This window comes from Octopus sinensis, linkage group LG14, assembly GCF_006345805.1.
Source record: "Octopus sinensis linkage group LG14, ASM634580v1, whole genome shotgun sequence".
NCBI classification, from domain to species: Eukaryota; Metazoa; Mollusca; class Cephalopoda; order Octopoda; family Octopodidae; genus Octopus; species Octopus sinensis.
In genome coordinates, this window is record NC_043010.1 from 49952953 (window position 1) to 49973376 (window position 20424).

Below are 20424 nucleotides of genomic sequence, written 5' to 3' on the forward strand. Positions count from 1 at the left end.
TATCGGGATCTTTTGCCAAACCGCTAAGTTACAGGGACGTAAACTCACCACCATTGGTTGTCAAGTGATGATGGTGGGAACAAACACAGATACAAAGACATACACACATAAATACACACACTCACACACACGTGCACATACCCACACACACACATATATATGATAGTGAGGACACATGGCCTAGTGGTTAGAGGTGTTGCACTCACAATTACTAGATTGTGGCAGACAGACAGAGAGACAGACAGACAGACAAAGAGACAGACAGACAGACAGATAGACAGATAGAGACAGTCAGATAGACAGACAGACAGATAAATAGATAGACAGAGACAGTCAGAGAGACAGACAGGCAGATACATAGATAGATAGATAGAAAGATAGATAGATAGATAGATAGATAGATAGATAGATAGATATATAGATAGATAGATAGATAGATAGATAGATAGATAGATAGATAGATAGATAGACAGAAACAGTTAGACAAACAGACAGACAGATAGATAGACAGATACACAGATACACAGGTATGTGCACTCATTCAGCTACATAAGAATACACATATTGTATAAAGAATGGCTTCCCATAGTTCTCTGAGACTTGACTGGATATAACAATATCTAACAATATCAAAAAGGAAAAGTGAACCTTTCTCCTTGATCCTAAGGTAAATATTAAGAGAAAGGTCACGTTAAGGGGTAGGAGGTGGTATTTCAATCCCTCATGCACACACAGAGTAAACACACTTCGCACAAAGGCCTATGTATCTATGTATTCACGTATTATTGTATGCCTACATTTATGTATTCTTTATCATTCAATTTTCACTTGTTTCAGTCATTGGACAGCGGCCATACTGGGGCACTGCTTTGAAGGGATTTTGGTCAAATAAATTAACCCTGGTACTTGTTTTTTAAAAGTCTGGTACTTATTCTATTAGTCTCTTTTGCTGAACTGCTAAGTTCAGCAAGTGGTGGTGAGGGAGAAAAAAAACACACACACACACACACACACATCGTCATCGTCGTCGCTGTCATTGTCATCATTATCCTCATCATCCTCATCCTCATCCTCATCATCATCATTATCATCATTTAATATCCATTTTTCCATGCTGGTATGAGTTGGACAGTTCAACATGAACAGACAAGCCAGAAGGCTGCGCCTAGTTCTAATGTCTGTTTTGGCGTGGTTTCTACAGCTGGATGCTCTTTCTAACAGCATCTGTGATGCAGAGTGTATTGGGTGCTTTTTACATAGCACCAGAACTGATAAGGTCACAAAGTACCTGCAAGACGGGGGTCCACAGCTGAGTGAATGAGACATAAAAAAAAATGGGATAGACGGACATGAGCAGGTATCTTGCTGGAGAAGAGAATGCTAGTCTATCTCTCTCCAGATGGCTTGTCCATCAGGAGAGAGATAGAGAGAGAAAGAGCTGTGAGGTCAAGGTACAAGGTGAATATGAGAGAAAGATTCGGATTGAGGAGCAGAAAAGATGGATATGTATACACATGTAAAAGTATATATACTATGATTATATATGTATAAGTGTAAGTCTATATGGATATTTGTTCATATTTTTTATATATATTAAATTATACGTGTATCCTGTTTCATGTATTAATATTTTTAAAATTCTTTATAGTCTCTGATGAGGCCTATGGTTATATATATAAGTACCCTATTTTTAAATGCCTACAACCTCAATATAATTGACAACTATAGGCACGAAATAAAACTACTTTTATTCATAGGCTGAAACAGCTGTAAGGAGTGATTTTAATGATTTCAATAATTTATATTATGATTTTTATAATTGTATTCATATCTTACATGTATTGAATATATGTATGCTATTAAGGTTCTCATTTTTGTTAAATGAATAAATAATTCAACATTCAATATCTGAAAGCTGATGAACGAACTAAATTGTTTCTCCATTTTCTTATTTGTATTATATATATATATTATATATATATATATATATATATATATATATATATATATGATAGGCTTCCACACAGTTTCCATTTACTAAATTCACTTAAAAGACATTGGTTGAACCAGGATTATAGTTGAAGACACTTGTCCAAGGTGCCATGCAATAGAACTGAACCTAAAACCACATGGTTGCAAAATAACCTTAACCATACAGCGATGCATGTGCCTATGCATGTATGCATGTGTGTGTGTGTGGTGTGTGTGTGTGTACATATGTACATATGTATGTATGTAATTATGTACATATGTATTTATTTATATGTGTGTGTGAATGTATGTATATATGTATGTATGCATGTATTTATGTATGCATGTATATACATACGTGTATGTATGTGTGTGTGTGTATGTATGTATGTATGTTTGTATGTATGTGTGTGTATGTATGTATGTATGTATGTATGTATGTATGTATGTATGACAACGAGGGTTCCAGTTGATCTGATGAGCGGAACAGAATGCTTGTGAAATTAACATGCAAGAGGCTGAGCACTCTGCAGACTCGTGTACCCTTAGCATAGTTCTCGGAGAGATTCAGCATGACACAGAGCGTGACAAGGCTATCTCTTTGAAGTACAGGTACAACAGAAACAGGAAGAAAGAGCGAGAGAAAGTTGTGGTGAAAGAGTACAGCAGGGTTCACCACCACCTCCTGTCGGCGCCTCATGGAGCTTTAAGTGTTTTCAGTCAATAAACATAACGCCTGGTCTGGAGAATCGAAACAGCGATCCTAAGATTCGTGAGTCTGCTGCCCTAACCACTGGGTCATTGCGTCTCCACTGTAAGTGTGTATATATGTATTGTGTATATGTGTATATGTGTGTGTGTATGTATATACGTATGCATGCTTCTTGGGTTTTATTATAAAATCTTCTATGGTGGAGAGATGGCAGAATCATTAGCATGCCAGGCAAAACGCATAGTAGCACCTTTATGTTTAGTGTTCAAATTCCACCAAGTTCGACTTTGCCTTTTATCCTTTCAGGGATCAATGAAGTAAGAATCAGTCGAGCACTGGGGTCAGTATAATCAATTAACCCCCTCCCCACAAACTTCAGGCCTCATGCTTATATTAAAAAGGATTATGAAATCATCTCATGGATAGGGAAAAAGTTGGCTTCTAACTCAGGAAACAGCTTTTTTATTGAAATTCCAGTAACATTAACTATGTTATCATGTATAAGAAGATAAGAAGAAGATGAGATGACAAGGGAATAAATAATTATCTTCATTAGCTTACATCTGTTTCTGCTATAAGATGCAGACATGGAGCCTGAACAGCCTTTCAGCTGGCCAGCTCCTGTCAAACCATCCAACTCATGGCAGCATGGAAAATGGATGTTAAATGATGATGATGATGATGATGATGATGATGATAATGAATAGGTGTTTCATTCTTCACATGCACACAGACACACACACATGCTTACAGATAAATGGTACTTCAACCTTAAGGCGTCGAGCTGGCAGAAACGTCAGCACGCCAGGCGAAATGCTTAGCGGTATTTCGTCTGCGTTACGTTGTGAGTTCAAATTCCGCCGAGGTCGACTTTGCCTTTCATCCTTTCGGGGTCGATAAATTAAGTACCAGTTACGCACTGGGGTCGATGTAATCGACTTAATACCTATGTCTGTCCGCTCTGTGTTTAGCCCCTTGTGGATAATAAAGAAATAGGTACTTCAACCTTAAGAAGCTGATTTTGGTGCTACCCCTGTCACCAATCGCTCTCCTACCACCATTACCACCATCATCACTGTCACCAATACCTCCACCACCATCACCACTGCCACCGCCGCCACCACCACAACCACGACCACGACCACCACCACTGCTGCTGTCACCAAAACACCCCACGACGACCACCATCACCACCACCACCACCACCACCATGTCACCATTCCCTTATCACCACCACCATTGCCGCTGCTGCTGCTGCCACCACACGGCAGCCACCATTACCATCACCATCACCACCAGCATTGGTAGCACCACCTGCACCACTAGCCTATTGGTATCACATAACAATAATACCGGCATCATTCCCTTTGTTAAGGCAACTAGGTAACAGGTGGTTACAAGAGTTGTGTAGAAAGCTTTATTCAAACCTTTTAGAGAGAGAAAGAGCGAGAGAAAGGGAGATGGGAAAGAAGAGAGGGAGAGAGATAGAGAGAGAGACAAGATCTACCTGATAGTAAAGGTAATCACTCTACATCTGCTTAAACAACTTAAGAAAGGACCCTACTGAAAATAGCAGCTAAATCCACCTTTAATTACACCCTACTGTCTTGAAAAAGTCAAGGGCACATTAGACGATGTAGCTCTAGATATATTATAATTCTATTTGTCTAGGATGCTTTGTAGGAATCAAACTTCAATATTTAATTAATACTATATTTTTATTAACCTCACTAGAATTATGTGGAGGCAAATGGCTTAGTGGTTAGGGTGTTGGACTCGTGATTGTAAGATTGTGGTTCAATTCATGAACTGGGTGACACATTGAGTGCTTGAGCAAAACACTTCATTTCATGGTGCTCCAGTTCACTCAGCTGGCAAAAATAAGTAAAACTGTGATGGACCTGTCCCGGAAGGAATATATATATGTACGCCTGAGAAACCAGAAAACCGACCCTGTGCTTCTTTATGGAATGATGTGGACTAACCACCAGAAGTATGAAAGGCAAAGCTAATCCCAGTGAAATGTGAACTCAGGCTCTAAGGGATCATAATTAAATGTTGCAGGGATTCTGGTCAAAGTTCTAATGATTCTTTGCATGTCTGGGAAACAAGAAAAGTGAAAGGATACTTTTGATAATGGGTCTGCTTAGACAGAACAAATTTTGGACTAAACTAAAGGGACAACAGCAATGATAACTACAACAACAACGACAACAACAACCACAGCAGCGACAACAACAACAGCAACAACTGTGTAAGCTTAACATGTTTTTTGACACTACCATTATTTTTGTTTGAATTTTTTTAAATAATTTCTAACTTTTTTTTTGCATTTGATTTTTGTATGTAAAAGACAAGAACGACAACAACAATAATAATAATAATAATAAGAGGTAAAAAAAAACAAGAAAATAGTGCACACAAAACACATTAACAGATTAACAACAACAAAAAAATCAGCAAAAAATATCACACAACAGTAAAGTTAATAACTAGTTACAATAAACAACGGCAACATAAAGAACAACATCAACAACATGAGTGAATGAGGTAATTTCTATGTGGTTGCTTGATTTGCTAGAAATAGCAACCAAATCTTCATCAGGTATAGCTGTGTGGTTACAAAGTTTGCTTTGCCGCCAGGCCATTTTGAGTTCAGTACTAGTGTAGCATGTTGGGCAAATGTCTTCTACTATAGCCCCAGGTTGACCAATAACTTGTGAGTGGATTTGATAGATGAAAAGTAAAAGAGGGTCATTTGATATATATATATGTATGTGTGTGTGTATGTATATATGTGTATATATGTGCGTGTGTATATATATATATATGGTTTCCACTCCATACTCTGCCTTTTTCTCATCTCCTGTAACTATTCTCTCCCAAAAAGCTTTTGTCTTCATCATTATAGCAGTTGAGTAAGCATTGACAGGTCTCTGTATGATTGAGCTTATGTGCTTCAGTAAGCTCTCTTGGCACCCATCTTGCACAGACTTTAAGGAAAAAAAGCTTGTCGTAGATGATTTCATGTGCAGAACCATGACTAATTTATTTCTTTACTACCCACAAAGGGCTAAACACAGAGGGGACAAACAAGGACAGACAAATGGATTAAGTCGATTACATCAACCCCAGTGCGAAACTGGTACTTATTTAATCGACCCCGAAAGAATTTCGGCAGAATTTGAACTCAGAACATAACGGCAGACGAAATACCACTAAGCATTTCTCCTGGCGTGCTAACATTTCTGCCAGTTCGCCACCTTGAACCATGACTAATTTGCAGAGAACATATCACCTCGTCAATGGTCACTCATCAGTTTACCAGAACCATCTCTCAAGCTTGTTGAATCTTCACATCAGTGGTGGAGGTTAGGAGCATCTTGCTCCTTCTTCATGCTTCACATTTGTCTGGCCAGTTTAAACTTCTTGATTCACTGAACCACACTTCTATATGATATAGCATTATCTCTGTATTGTACTAAAAGCCTGCAATGAATTTCAGCCCCTGACACACCTTCAGACCAGAGAAATCAGATCATTGTTCTCTATTATTCCTTGGTGCACCCTGCAGTCAGTAGAGCAGCCAAGTTTTTCACTGTAATACAAGAAAGAAAACTGGATCAATCAAAGTCAAACCTCAGTTATGTGACCACAAGGGTACTTACTACCTTTTAGCACATGAGTGTTGAAGGTGGTGAGGTCAGTCTAAAGAAAGTTGCTTGTGTATATGTGTGTGCATCCTTGCCATGATGTCAGGTGATATGGTTCTATACAGTAATCACTATTAAGCAGGTGATAGTGTTTAGATTCCAGTCTTCTGTGAAAGGCATGTCTGGCCATAGGAAAATATTACCTTGCCTGGAAATAGATGGAAGAGCATCCACCCAAAAGAAAATCTGCCTCAACAAATTCCATCTGACACTTGCAAGTATGGAAAAGTGGTCATTGAACTGATGATGATGATGATGATGATGATGATGATATTATAAGACACCTCTTTTGTTATATATATTATATACATATAATGCATATAAGAGAAAGAACAAAAGAGAAAAAAACAGAGAGACATATACTCTTTTACTTGTTTCAGTCGTTTGACTGTGGCCATGCTGGAGCACTGTCTTTAGTCTCTCGGGCAAATCAACCCCAGGACTTATTCTATCAGTCTCTTTTGCCAAACCGTTAAGTTATGGGGACGTAAACACACCAGCATCGGTTGTCAAGCGATGGTGGGGGGAAAAACACAGACACAAAAGCACACACACACACACACACACACATATATATGACGGGCTTCTTTCAGTTTCCATCTACCAAATCCACTCACAAGGCTTTGGTCAGCCCGAGGCTATAGTTGAAGACACTTGCCAAGATGCCACACAGTGGGACTGAACCTGGAACCATGTGGTTGGTAAGCAGGCTACTTACCACTCAGCCACAACAATTATGATTCAGATGTTTATTGATCCCCTTGGATAGCCACATGGATCCAGGGGGATCAATAGTGATTACTTTGACAAACTTTTGTTTCGAATAAAATAAAAGTAAAAAATGCTGAGATATTTTCCTGCTGGAGTTTGGGGCAATTAATAAAATTATGTAATGAACAGTGACAGATGAGGGCTACGTTAAATATATAACATCAAGGGTTAATCCTCTTTGTTAAGAGTTCACATCACAACTATATTTTCCCTTTTAACTTTTACTTGCTTCAGTCATTGGACTGTGGCCATGCTGGGGCACTGCCTTGAAGAATTTTTAGTCAAATACTTAAGTTTCCTTTAATTTTTTTTTTCAAAGTCTGGTACTTATTCTATCAGTCTCTTTTACCTGAACCTCTAAGGCTACAGTAATATAGGCAAATCAACAACAGCTGTGAAGTAGTAGGGATAGGTGAAAATCACACGCACACACTCATGCACACACACACACACACACACATACACACACACACCACATACCACACACACATACACATGTGTATATATATATATATGAGCTTGTTAACTACACAGCCATGCCATGCATGGAGATTGCATTTCACAATACAACTAGAGACCCTAGGTATAGTCAACCGGCCCCACTCCCGACCTCCACCTTCAACAAAAAGGTTGAATGAGGCTCAAATGGTTTAAAAAGCACAATACAACAGATGTCAGTTCTCTCTGGAAATTCTAACTTCTGAACTGAATATTAATGCATGTTCACTTAAATGAATCAAAAAGTTTGCCAAAGTTATTAATAATTTCTCTTTGTGTGTGTGTGTGTGTGTGCATGCATATGTGTGTGTGTGTATGTATATGTGTATGTATGTGTGTATGCATGTGTGCTTCTGTGCGTGTATGTGTCTGTAGCCAAACACCCTCATGAGAATCACCTAGCACCTCAGTAAGGCAAGCTACCAACAATGACGAGAACTTTGCTTAAGAAAAATTCTTAGAAAAGCAGAATGATATGAATTCTTTTTGAATAAAAATTTTATATTGTGTGTGAGTGTTTTGAAGAATGAAAGTGCTTCCACACAATATGAAAACCTCATTTCATAAGCTTCACGTCATTCTGCTTATCTAAGTATTTTTTTTTTAGATAGTTAATAACTTTTAAGAAAATCTTTCTTCAAATATGAGTCTGTGTGTGTGTGTTTTTATATGTGTGTGCAAAATAACAATTTTAACTGCGTGGCACCTAGGGCAAGTGTCTTCTACAATAGCCTCGGGCCAATCAAAGCCTTGTGAGTGGATTTGGTAGACGGAAACTGAAAGAAGCTCGTCGTATATATGTATACGTATATATATATACGTGTGTGTGTGTGTTTGTGTGTTTGTGTTTGTGCCCCCCAACATTGCTTGACAACTGATGCTGGTGCGTTTACGTCCACGTAACTTAGCGATTTGGCAAAAGAGACTGATAGAATAAGTACGAATGCTAAAAGTGGAATGTACAAATGGGACAAGATACTCCAACCTGTTTAGTTGGATAGAAACTCCAAATAAGAAATTATTCAAATTGTTAAGAGTAGGCGTAGGAGTGGCTGTGTGGTAAGCAGCTTGCTTATGAACCACATGGTTCCAGGTTCAGTCCCACTGTGTGGCACCTCTTCTACTATAGCTTTGGGACAACCAAATCCTTGTGAGTGGATTTGGTAGAAGCTCGTCATATATATATATATATATATATATATATATATATATGTATGTATGTACGTATGTGTGTGTATATGTTTGTGTGTCTGTGTTTGTCCCCACCAACATTGCTTGACAACCGATGCTGGTATGTTTACGTCCCTGTAACTTAGCGGTTCGGCAAAAGAGACTGATAGAATAAGTACTAGGCTTACAAAGAATAAGTCCTGGGTTCGATTTGCTTGACTATAAGCGGTGCTCCAGCATTGCCGATGCCTTTTCTCACATCATCTATAGTCTGATGCCTTTTCTCATGTCATCTGCTCTTCAAAGTGTCCGGTGTACATTTTTTATCATGACACTAGCACTAGGGAGGTTATCACGTCCTTGATATGACTAAAGAATGGACCTTTTACACCCTACATTGTTGATGATTGGAACTGCAGCTAGGTGTAGAAAATTTGCCTTACACACTTCCATGTGAATCATGCAAGCATAGAAAAGTGGACTTTAAAACAACAATGATGATGGCAATGATGATGATGAAGTTTTTTGTTTTATATTTTTTTTACTTGTTTCAGCTATTTGATTGTGGCCATGCTGGGGCAACACCTTGAAGAATTTTAGTTGAATGAATAAACCCCAGAACTTGTTTATTATTTTTTTTTAAACTTGGTACTTATGCTGTCGGTTTCTTTTGCTGAACTACTAAGTTATGGGGGACATAAACACCAATACCGGTCATCAAGCAGCAGGTGGGGACAAACAGAGACACACAGGTAGACAGACACACAGGTAGACAGACAGACAGACAGACAGAAACACACTTACACACACACACTTGCACATACACCCACACACACTTGTACATACACACACATACTTTCACATACACACACAGCTTCACATACACAACACACACGCACATGCATGCACACACAACACACATATACACGCGTGCACATGTAACACACACAACACACACACACACTCACACACAACACACACACACACTCACACACATACCAGGCTTCTTTCAGTTTTCATCTACCAAATCCACTCACAAGGCTTTGGTTTATCCTGGTGCTAGAATACTTGCTACCGAACCCAGAACTGCCATGCACTGCTACCAAACCCAGAACTGTGTGGTTGGGAAGCCAACTCCTTGCCACACAGTCATACCTATATATGTATGTAGAATATGAAGTACATTAGTTTCTGACATGTATTATGAAATATTGATTCAGCCCAATGATAAGTGCCTGTTGCTATTTGGAATTTAATTTCCTTATTTGTATTATTAGCTTTGTATCATACCACCATCTGGATAGGCAAACTTCCACACATCAGTGACAGAAAACAACTGATATTGATTAGATTAACTTGTCTTTGTTTTATGTTCACTGTGATGTTAATGTGACCTGAATAATAGTCATTTGATTAAAGTTTAATTATATTTTATTTTATTGGGACGAGACACCTGTGCCTGTCCTTCTATTGTACATTTCTTCAACCCCAGCAACTGGCATAAAGCCACTTTTTCCCACAATTTCAAATATTTCATCCCACCTCCCACTTAGCCGAGGGTGATATTTTCTTTATTCATTTCACTTGTATTGTTCTTCTCCTATCCTCCAAAATATTTGGTGGGCAGTGGCATCGAAGAAAGCACACAGTACATGCTGTAAAGTGGTTGGTGTTTTTAGGAAGGGCATCCAGCCATAGAAACCATACCAAAGCTGTCAAAGAGCATGATGCAGTCTCGTGGCTCACTGGATCCTGTCAAATCATTAAACCCACAAAATACACCCCCACACATACACTCACACACACACACATACATACATACATACATACATACATACATACATACATACATACATACATACATACATACATACATATTTGCATACATACATGCATACATACATACATACGTACAAAAATGCCCTGTTGTTGATGTTGAAATTCCAATGAAGGAACTTTGTATGTAGGTTAGAAACCAGCTCTTTCTCTATTGGCAAGAAATCTTGAAATAAAACTGATTAATGACATGCATACATACATACATACATACATACATACATACATACATACATACATACATACATACATACATGCATACATGCATACATACATACATACATACATGCACATATTCATATACTTACATAACAAGATTTTCATTTTTCATCTACTAAATCAAGTCAGTGATTTTGATGTGATTGCTTTACGGAGCTGAATCTTAGACATTGTACCAAAAGCACATCAACTAGCTTGATACTTTCCATATGCAATGCTGAGTGACCATATTTGTAACAGTGAGGTGCTAACAAAATGCAACATATCAGGTATTGAAACCATCTTCATCAAAATACAGCTTAGATGGTCATGACATCTCATGTATGAGTAGCATCAGAATTCCAAAGCTACTTTACTTTGGCCAATTTCCAACAGGGAGGTCACTTGGAAGGCTACTCATGTGCTTGAAAGACAAATTAAAAGATAATCTGAAGCAATGCAACATTTCCTTTTCTTTCTCAGAAAACAAAGCATCAGAACACGGGACCTGGCACCAATCCTGCTTCTCCTCAGTTCAAAGATTTGAACAAAGTTGATTCCAGCATCGGGACCAATTTTATGCAAGCATGGATACACGCTGGCAAAATGCTGCTTCTCTAGATGGAAGCCTTACCTGTCATTGTGGTTTTGTGACATGAAGCACAGCAGGCCTTGCCATCCACTCACGATAATACATACTAAATAATCCGCAAAGCACTCAAGCAAACTGTGTCCTCAACTTGTTCCATTTGCCAAAAAGTTTGCAAGGCATCAGCAAGCCTCAGGAGAACCATTCATGTCCATAGAACATGATTACTGCTTTATTTTACCGAACATTCATTTGCCGTTCAAAATGAGAGAATCCATCATGTATATATATGTATGTGTATGTATATATCTATATCTGTTTCTTGGAATTGTATCTTAAAGCACATAAATATGATAAAAAGTTGCTTTTGTTGCATGTATTTTTGTTTTTCCTTTTTTTGTGTTTTTCTTTTTTCTTTTTACTCTACATGTCTTTCCTATAATTAAAGAAATGTTTGATTTGGAATGAATACCGTATCTAGGGTATTTATAACAATAGGACAAAATTTATCATGTTTACTCTCAACCGAAGTAAGGCCCTATAACCTCACTACCTCCTCCTGGTCCAATAGAAAAAAAATTTGACAGAAATGTAGCAGATGAAAACCCAAAGAACCAGTCTTCAGCATCATGACAATGCTAATAAAATATAATGCATAATATTACACCTTTCTCTTTCTTAACTTTTGCTTGTTTCAGTTACTGGACTGCGGCCATGCTGGGGCACTGACTTGAAGGGCTTTAGTCAAATAAATTGACCTCCCAGTACTTGTATGTTTTTTTTTTTAAAACCTGGTACTTATTCTGTTGGTCTCTCTTGTCAAATTGCTAAGTTACAGAAGCATAAACCAAACCAACGATAGTTGCCTAGTGATCGTGGGGAACAAATACAAACACAAAAATGCACACACATAGATCTATACAAATATATATGTATATATATACATATATATATATATATAATATATATATATATATATATATATATTGGTAAAAACGGTAAGATAACAAAAGAAAGAAAGAGACCTCAATATTATGTAAATAGAGGAAATTCTCTGTAAATTAATATGTTACCATTATTCAATAGTCAAGATAAAACTCTGAGTTTCAGATGCTGAATAATATATATATATATATATTACTGTTCTTTCTTTATTTGTACTGTTTTTTTGTACTGTTTTTTCTTCATTTGTCTTGCTTTTACGTCCTGTTTTTGTTACTTGTTTTACCCCTCTGCAAAAGAATTTTATTTAATTCCTTTTGCAGGAAGGACTGCTTTGGCCTGGCCATGTACTGTCCTTACCTTCGAAACATGCATTGAGTCGAACCAGGGGCAGCTGATGAAGGGGAATTTTCCTTGTTTTGTTTGTCCTGTACTCTGTTTTTTCGTTGTTAAGAAAAAGTCTGTTTCCTTGTTTGATTTTATGTTTTCGTCTCTCGTTGTGTTCTACATTGATTTGTGGTGTCCTGTACTCATATATATATATATGCATGTATATATACATGTAGATGTAAGTATGTACATATATGTATGTATATATGCATATATTTTATTTATTTATTATATATATATATATATATATGTGCGTGTGTGTGTGTTTGACTGTTCGTCCTCGTTCACCATCCTAAATCACACCCTGTGTTGTTTTACTTGTTTTGTTTTGTTTTGTTTGCTCTTGTCCCTAATTCTCCACAAAAACCCCCATTTTTTTGCATGCACCACCAATTGGGAAGCACTCAGTCTTATCTTGTTAAAGGTGCAAAACTGAACAGTACCAGTTGGTCAATAACTGATGAAGAATTACAGACCTGTTTGTCTTCCATTTGTTTTTATATTCTGTATACATTGCATTATTTCTTTATACATTTTTCATTTATATATATAAATGTTTTTTGATTATTTATTGTTAAAACACATATTTTTCTATATTTATTTGATAATTGTTATTAGTTAAGATATGTACATTTATTTTATTATTATTTTTATTATTATTATTACTATTTTAGACCTGATGAGTGACTATATTTTTAAATAGAATTAATTTTAAATCAATTGATTTTATTATTACTATCTATTTGAAAATATAGCCATGAAACACGCATAGTCAATTTACTACTATTTACTATTTATCGTTTATGTACTTTATTGATTTTTAGAATAAGGTTTTTATAGTATATTTATTCTTTCTATATGGTATGAATATATATATATATATATGTGGAGGCGCAATGGCCTAGTGGTTAGAGCAGTGGACTCGCGGTCGCAGGATCGCGGTTTCGATTCCCAGACCAGGCGTTGTGAGTGTTTATTGAGCGAAAACACCTAAAAGCTCCACGAGGCTCCGGCAGGGGGTGGTGATCCCTGCTGTACTCTTTCACCACTCTTTCTCTCACTCTTTCTTCTGTTGGCCTGCTCGCTTAGCCAGCGGGGTGGCGTCATTCGAAGGCTAAAACAATGCGAACGCATTGTGACCAGCGATGTGTAACAACATCTGATGGTCTGGTCAGTCATGTGATCACGTGATATATATATATATATATATATAGTTATAATAACAATAATCTTTGGATGGAATTTTTAAACATTTAATAAATCGCTATGTTCTTTTCCACAAATCACATGTCTCTTAAGATCACAGTCCATATTCCTGGGATGATTACAGTGTAATCTGTAGTATCCATGAGCATCAGGCAGATCATTTTCATGGATTCATTTATCCTACATTATATTGGAACAGCTTGATACAACCCCCAAAAACTGGTTCACCAGTCAGTATCATTAGTCTCTGGCCAGCATAATGGAATAGGAGCTTTATTTGCATATTCAAAGTGTTACCATAAACAAATTTAAAATATATATAAAAAAATTTATATGTGTGTGTGTGATTGGCTTCTGTCAGTTGTTAACGAATTTATAATGAAATTTAAATTATATTGTCAAAATTTGAGTAAAGTTCTGATTTAGACTGATATCTTTTCTTTTCAGATGGATGACTGAATTTACTGGATAATTAACTAATGAACTGGATAGTTAACTAACCAATTGATTGGAGGATTAAGTAACTGAATAGGTAAAGAGTTAACTAACCAAATTGTTTAGCAAACTAACTAATTGAATTGATGAACTAATTAACTCCAAAGTTATTTACTAACTACCTGAAAAGTTAACTAACTGAAAAATTAATAAACTAGCTAAAGAATTAGGTAACCAACTAACTGTAGCTGACTAACTGAATTGTCAAGAAACCAATTAGCTTAATTGTCACGAAGCCAACTAACTGAATATTTTACTAAAAAGTTGAAAACTCAATTAATGATATAGATAAATATTTAATTAATCAACTTGTTGAATAGTTAACTAAAGAACTACCAGAAGAGCAAACCAACCAACCAACCAACCTACCAATCAACCAACTAACCGACCAACCAATCTACCAACTAACTAACCAACCAACTAACCAACCATCCAACCAACCAACCAACCAACCAACCAACCAACCAACTAACCAACCAACCAACCACCAACCAACCAACCAACCAACCAACCAACTAACCAGCCCACCACTTGCTGACAAGTTAAGTTGTCAATTAGCTCAATGGTTAATTAACTAACCAGCAACAGCTTTGCATAACTAACCACCTGCTGGAAAAGTAAATCAACTAGCTTAGTAAAGAGTTAACCAACCAATTAACCAACAAGCAAAAGTGTTGACTATGTTAACAGCTAAAGTAGTTAACTAAACTAGCTAAACTGCTAAATAGTTGATGGTTCTACAATACGTAAAAGTGGCAAAGTTGACACCCAATCATTTGTGATATATCACTATATATCTAAATTTAATTTGTCAAAATATTTTCTTTGCTTTGAGGCGGCGAATTTCGTCAGTGAACAGGTCACGGTCGCAAAACGACAAAAATATTTTGACAAATTAAAATTTAAATGTTGAAGTGAATCTAACAGATTTTGTGTGTTTCTTAAATGGCTTATAAACACCTTCCATGCTGCAATTGTTTTCGTTCCAGCACATGATCTCTGATCAGGTCACTTGCTATGCAAGTACATCTCTGTAATTCACTATATATTTCTTGTTAAAGAACTGTGTACTAACTCAGCAGAGCTGAAATTTCTGACCTGGCTGAAAATTTGTTACCACAGGAAGAATGCCTCGATGTTCTTGCATTGATTACCATTATATTGTGGACGGTTCCTCTCTCAGTGTAGATCTGTAAGTCGGAAAGAAGGAATTAGAGAGGGCACTTGCTCTTGGTGTTCAGGAAAATCTCGGACAGTGGGGTTCCTTGATTATCCCTAGAGGTCCTCTTGCATTAGGAGGGCTACATCTCCTTCATCCTCCTCACCACCCTTTTTTTAAACCTTTGTATGTTATGCATATGTCCCATCTTTATTGTCTTCTATTTTACTAAAATATGAATAGATAATAGAACTGTACTAAAGAGGATTTCCAGTCACTCTTTGCATCTCCTACAGATAATTTTCACCCTCTTTTTTAATTGTGAGTAGCCATGTAGTTCCTCTACAAGAACCAGATCTCCATCCCACTTTCTGTCATACTTAGCATAAAGTCAACCCTTTCCCTCGGGGTTTGTAGTCATATGAGCTGCATGACAATCTCACTAGTGCTGGTTGAATAAAAAAAATCACCCAGTACACACTATAAAGTGGTTGGCATTAGGAAGGGCACCTGGCTGCAGAAACCATACCAAAGCAGACAGAAGAGCATGATACATTCCTTGGATGTATCAGATCCTGTCAAACCTGTCACCCAAGACCACCATGGAAGATGAATGTTCATTGATGATAGAAGCTATGACACCAACTTCTATGTACATCATGGGATACTAATTGTTACAGTTGCAATGATAGATTACATCAGACCTCATGTATCAGCTTAGATGGACATTCATGCTTGATGTTAAGCAACGACACAGACATCTGCTAAACAGCCAGCAAATAATTTTGAGACAAGTTTCAGAAAATAAGCGTATCTTATTGTTGTGACCGCCATTTTGGGCATTTCCATGATTTAAAATGCTCAGTTGACAGTTCATAACATCAAGATGGCGTTTGAAACCACCTTCTTGTCTTACTTTTACATACAAGACAGCATTCTGAAATGAATACTGATGGGAAACAGTTTTTCTTCTAAACAATATTTTGTTTAAGTGCATGAATTCAGAATCTTTGAGAGTCATGAAGTAACTTGTTTGTTACCCGAATCAGATAAAGCTATAAATATTATATCTACAGGGATTTTTAATGCAATATTTAACCCTTTTGTTACTGTATTTATTTTGAGATGCTCTGTGTTTCTTTCAATTAATTTTAAATATAACAAAGAATTTAGTAAAATAACTTAGTTATCATTCAGCTAGTGTTAGGAACATAAATTGTGACTTAGGTTTAGTGGAAGATTTTAATTCAAAACTTATGAAAACATGACATTTGTACTCAGAGCCAGTTTCAGCCGGAATGGTAATGAAAGGGTTAAGTGTTGTTATTTATAGACGGCAAGCTGGCAGAATCATTAGCATGCCAGATGAAATGTTTTGTGGTAGTTCATCCGTCCTTATGTTCTGAGTTCAAATTCCATTGAGGTTGGCTTTGCTTTTCATCTTTTTAGAGTTTATGAAATAAGTACCAGTTGAGCACTGGGTTTGATGTATTCAACTTTACCTCTCTTCTGAAATTGCTGGCCTTGTACCAAAATTTGAAATCAATATTTACATGTTGCTATTTATAGGCAGTGAACTGGCAGAATTATTAGCACACTGGATGAAACGCTTAGTGGTATTTTGTCTGTCTTTATGTTCTGAGTTCAAATTCTGTTAAGGTCAACTTTGCCTTTTGTTTTTTCAGAGTCAATGAAATAAGTACCAGTTGAGTACTGGGGTTGATGCAATCAACTTAACTACTCTTGGGTACGAGCATAAACACTGCATCATTTTGCCAAGGCATATCGAACCAGTGTGGTAGAGTAGGCTCATCAAACAAATGTGATCTCAAGTTCAAAATGAATGGCCTCCACACCAGGCTGTGACTGGTGGAAAGAATATGTTGAGACCCTTGTCCAGTAGTGGACTGAAAATGGGAAATCCAATCTAATTTGTAGCCTTATTTAATTCATTGTTTTGATTATAAAGCATTATAAGTATAGGTATTAGTATGATATTGCCTAAACATAGCATTTTGAAACAGAAAAGATAACCAGATCCTTCAACAGTGGAGTTATTTCTATTTTTTGTCTCAAACTGATGTTTATAATGTCTAAATTCTCCATGTTGAAATTCTTAACAGTTTATTATTGAAAATATCAAATATGCATGGGCAACAAATCATATGGTTAAGGATTCAATTCCTTGGCAATGCCATGCAATCTCAGATCATATAAGCACTGAAGAAGCTTTTGTATGGTCACTAAACCTGCTAGAGAGAGCCACCAAATCTCTCACTAATATATTCAGCATTCTTAGAAAAAGGGAAGTACAGATAATAGAGTCCAAGATAATTTCTAAAAAAAACCCCAAAAAAACCCATAAAAACCCCAAAAAACAAAAATATCTTTATGGTAAACCTGCTTCATCAAGGCTGATCTGGAGTTAAGCAACAACAGCAGGCACAACAACAACAACAATATAATTATAACCCCTATACAAGGAAGGTGAAGGTATGCATATTCATATTAACCTGTTTGTTATTTTTGAAGATGATTAACAACAGCTCCCTCTCAAGCTATAAAACAAAACAGCTTCTTTTGGTAAAATCACATACTTCATTTAATATTAAACTTAGAAAATACTTAGTCAGTACAATACTTGATAGCCGGTGCACTACACATTACATTCATCTGCTAATTTTCATTTGCTTATTATATTTGCTTTGTAATTAAAGATTTGAAACAACCAATAGCTATATTAAGTAGTGGTGCCGCAGGTATTTACTGCCAGATTACCTGCATGTCACTACTTAATGCTAGACTATTTTGGTAAAACATCATCAGACGCAACTGCCAGGATTTTAGAAAAGAATTTTAAAAAATGCTAATTATTTTTTGTATTACTAATTTCATTATTTTCAATCAACATCATCATCATCATCATCTTCATCATCGTTTAACATCCGCTTTCCATGCTGGGATGGGTTGGACGGTTCAACTGGGGTCTGGGAAGCCAGAAGGCTGCTGCACCAGGCCCAGTCCGATCTGGCAGTGTTTCTACAGCTGGATGCCCTTCCTAACACCAACCACTCCATGAGTGTAGTGGGTGCTTTTTACGTGCCACCAGCACAGGTGCCAGACAAGGCTGGCAAATGGCCACGATCGGATGGTGCTTTTTACGTGCCACTGGCACGGATGCCAGTCGGGCGACGCTGGCTACGGCCACATTCGGATGGTTCTCTTACGTGCCACCGGCACTGGTATCACAGCTACAAATTCCATTGATGTTGACAGATTACGATTTTGATTTTCACTTGCCTCGACAGGTCTTCACAAGTGGAGTTTTGTGTCCCAAGAAGGAAAGGAATGCATAAGTGAGCTGGCTACATCCCAGGTATAGGCCACAGGATTATAGCCTCACTTGTCCTGCCGGGTCTTCTCACGCACAGCATACTTCCAATTTGTAAATATTTGTAAATATGTGATACTTAGGTACCAGCATGGCTGTGTGGTTAAGAAGCTTGTTGCCCAACCATATCGTTTCAGATTCAGTCCCAATGTGCAGCACCTTTGGACCTTGGGCAAGAGTTTTCTGCTATAGCTCCAGGCCTAATGAGTGGATTTGGTCGACAGAAACTGAAAGAATGCTTATATATATATATGTGTGTGTGTGTGTGTGTGTGTGTGTGTGTAAAAGCATTCTTTATATATATACAGACACACACACACATTATATATATAAAAGCATTCTTTATATATATATATATATATATATATATATATTATATAATACACAGGGGGAGAGAGAGAGAGAGAGAGAGAGAGCGAAAAGGTGGTCAGAATTTGGATATAAACTACTAATTTAGTGCTTTTGTCTCTTTTAGGGATTCATCATGAATGATTTCTTATAGAAAATTCATACCTTTTATATATATATATATATATATATATATATATACTAGCAGTATAACCTGGCCTGCCCAGGATTAAGTTACGATTATTAAGTTAATCAAGTTCTTTATTTCAAACCAAACTAAGTAATATCGACGTCAAATTGGGCAAAATCCGTTGAAATTGGTTATATTATATATATATATTATATATATATAATATAATATAATATAAATATATATGGGCAACAGACACGAACACACATGTACGTACGTACACCTATTGCATTGTTTTGTGCATGTTCATAAACAGAAATGAATGGGAAAATGTTGATAAATATGTAGATTAACACTCGCACGATTTTCACTAAGAAAAATAATTGTTTTTTTCTGCGTGGAATCAACTACTCTGGCCTCCTAATATGCTACAAAACCCTTTTTGTGGTCCGTGAAATGGAGTGGGTGTGGTGGAAACCTCGGAAATTGTACCCATTTGTATTGTGCAATTCACTGACAAATTGCTACTCACCTCTTTGTTTCTTTGTTGTTAAATAAATGGATTGTCAACAAAACACTTTTTTACTCGGCGTAAAATAAAAACAAAACTCTTTCGCACCCAAAGTAATGTGTGTGAAGGAGAGGGGAAGAGAAAGATGAACGATTTAAAATAAATAAATGATTTAAAATAAATATATTGTGTGAGAAAGTATATATACTATGATTATAAAATATAGTGTCTTTCAAAAACATCCTGAATTTGAACACTATATCACGTGTTTAAGAAAAGATAAAACATTTTACATTTTATATTTTATGAACGTCGTCACTTACTCTCTCTCTCTCTCACTTTGTCTTTCCGTGAAACTCTCTGCTTCTCTTCCACTTTTCTTTATCTTGTTTTT

At 36.7% G+C, this 20424-nt stretch overlaps 1 long non-coding RNA gene across 1 annotated transcript; it reads right to left on the reverse strand.

Moving 5' to 3' along the window:
- Positions 1 to 826: 826 nt before the first annotated feature.
- LOC118766000 lies at positions 827 to 12282 on the reverse strand. The gene is made up of 2 exons (XR_005001918.1): positions 12250 to 12282; positions 827 to 899 (listed from the first exon to the last, which is right to left on the reverse strand). It is a non-coding gene; the product is annotated as an uncharacterized LOC118766000 (long non-coding RNA).
- Between the last annotated feature and the right edge of the window lie 8142 nt (positions 12283 to 20424).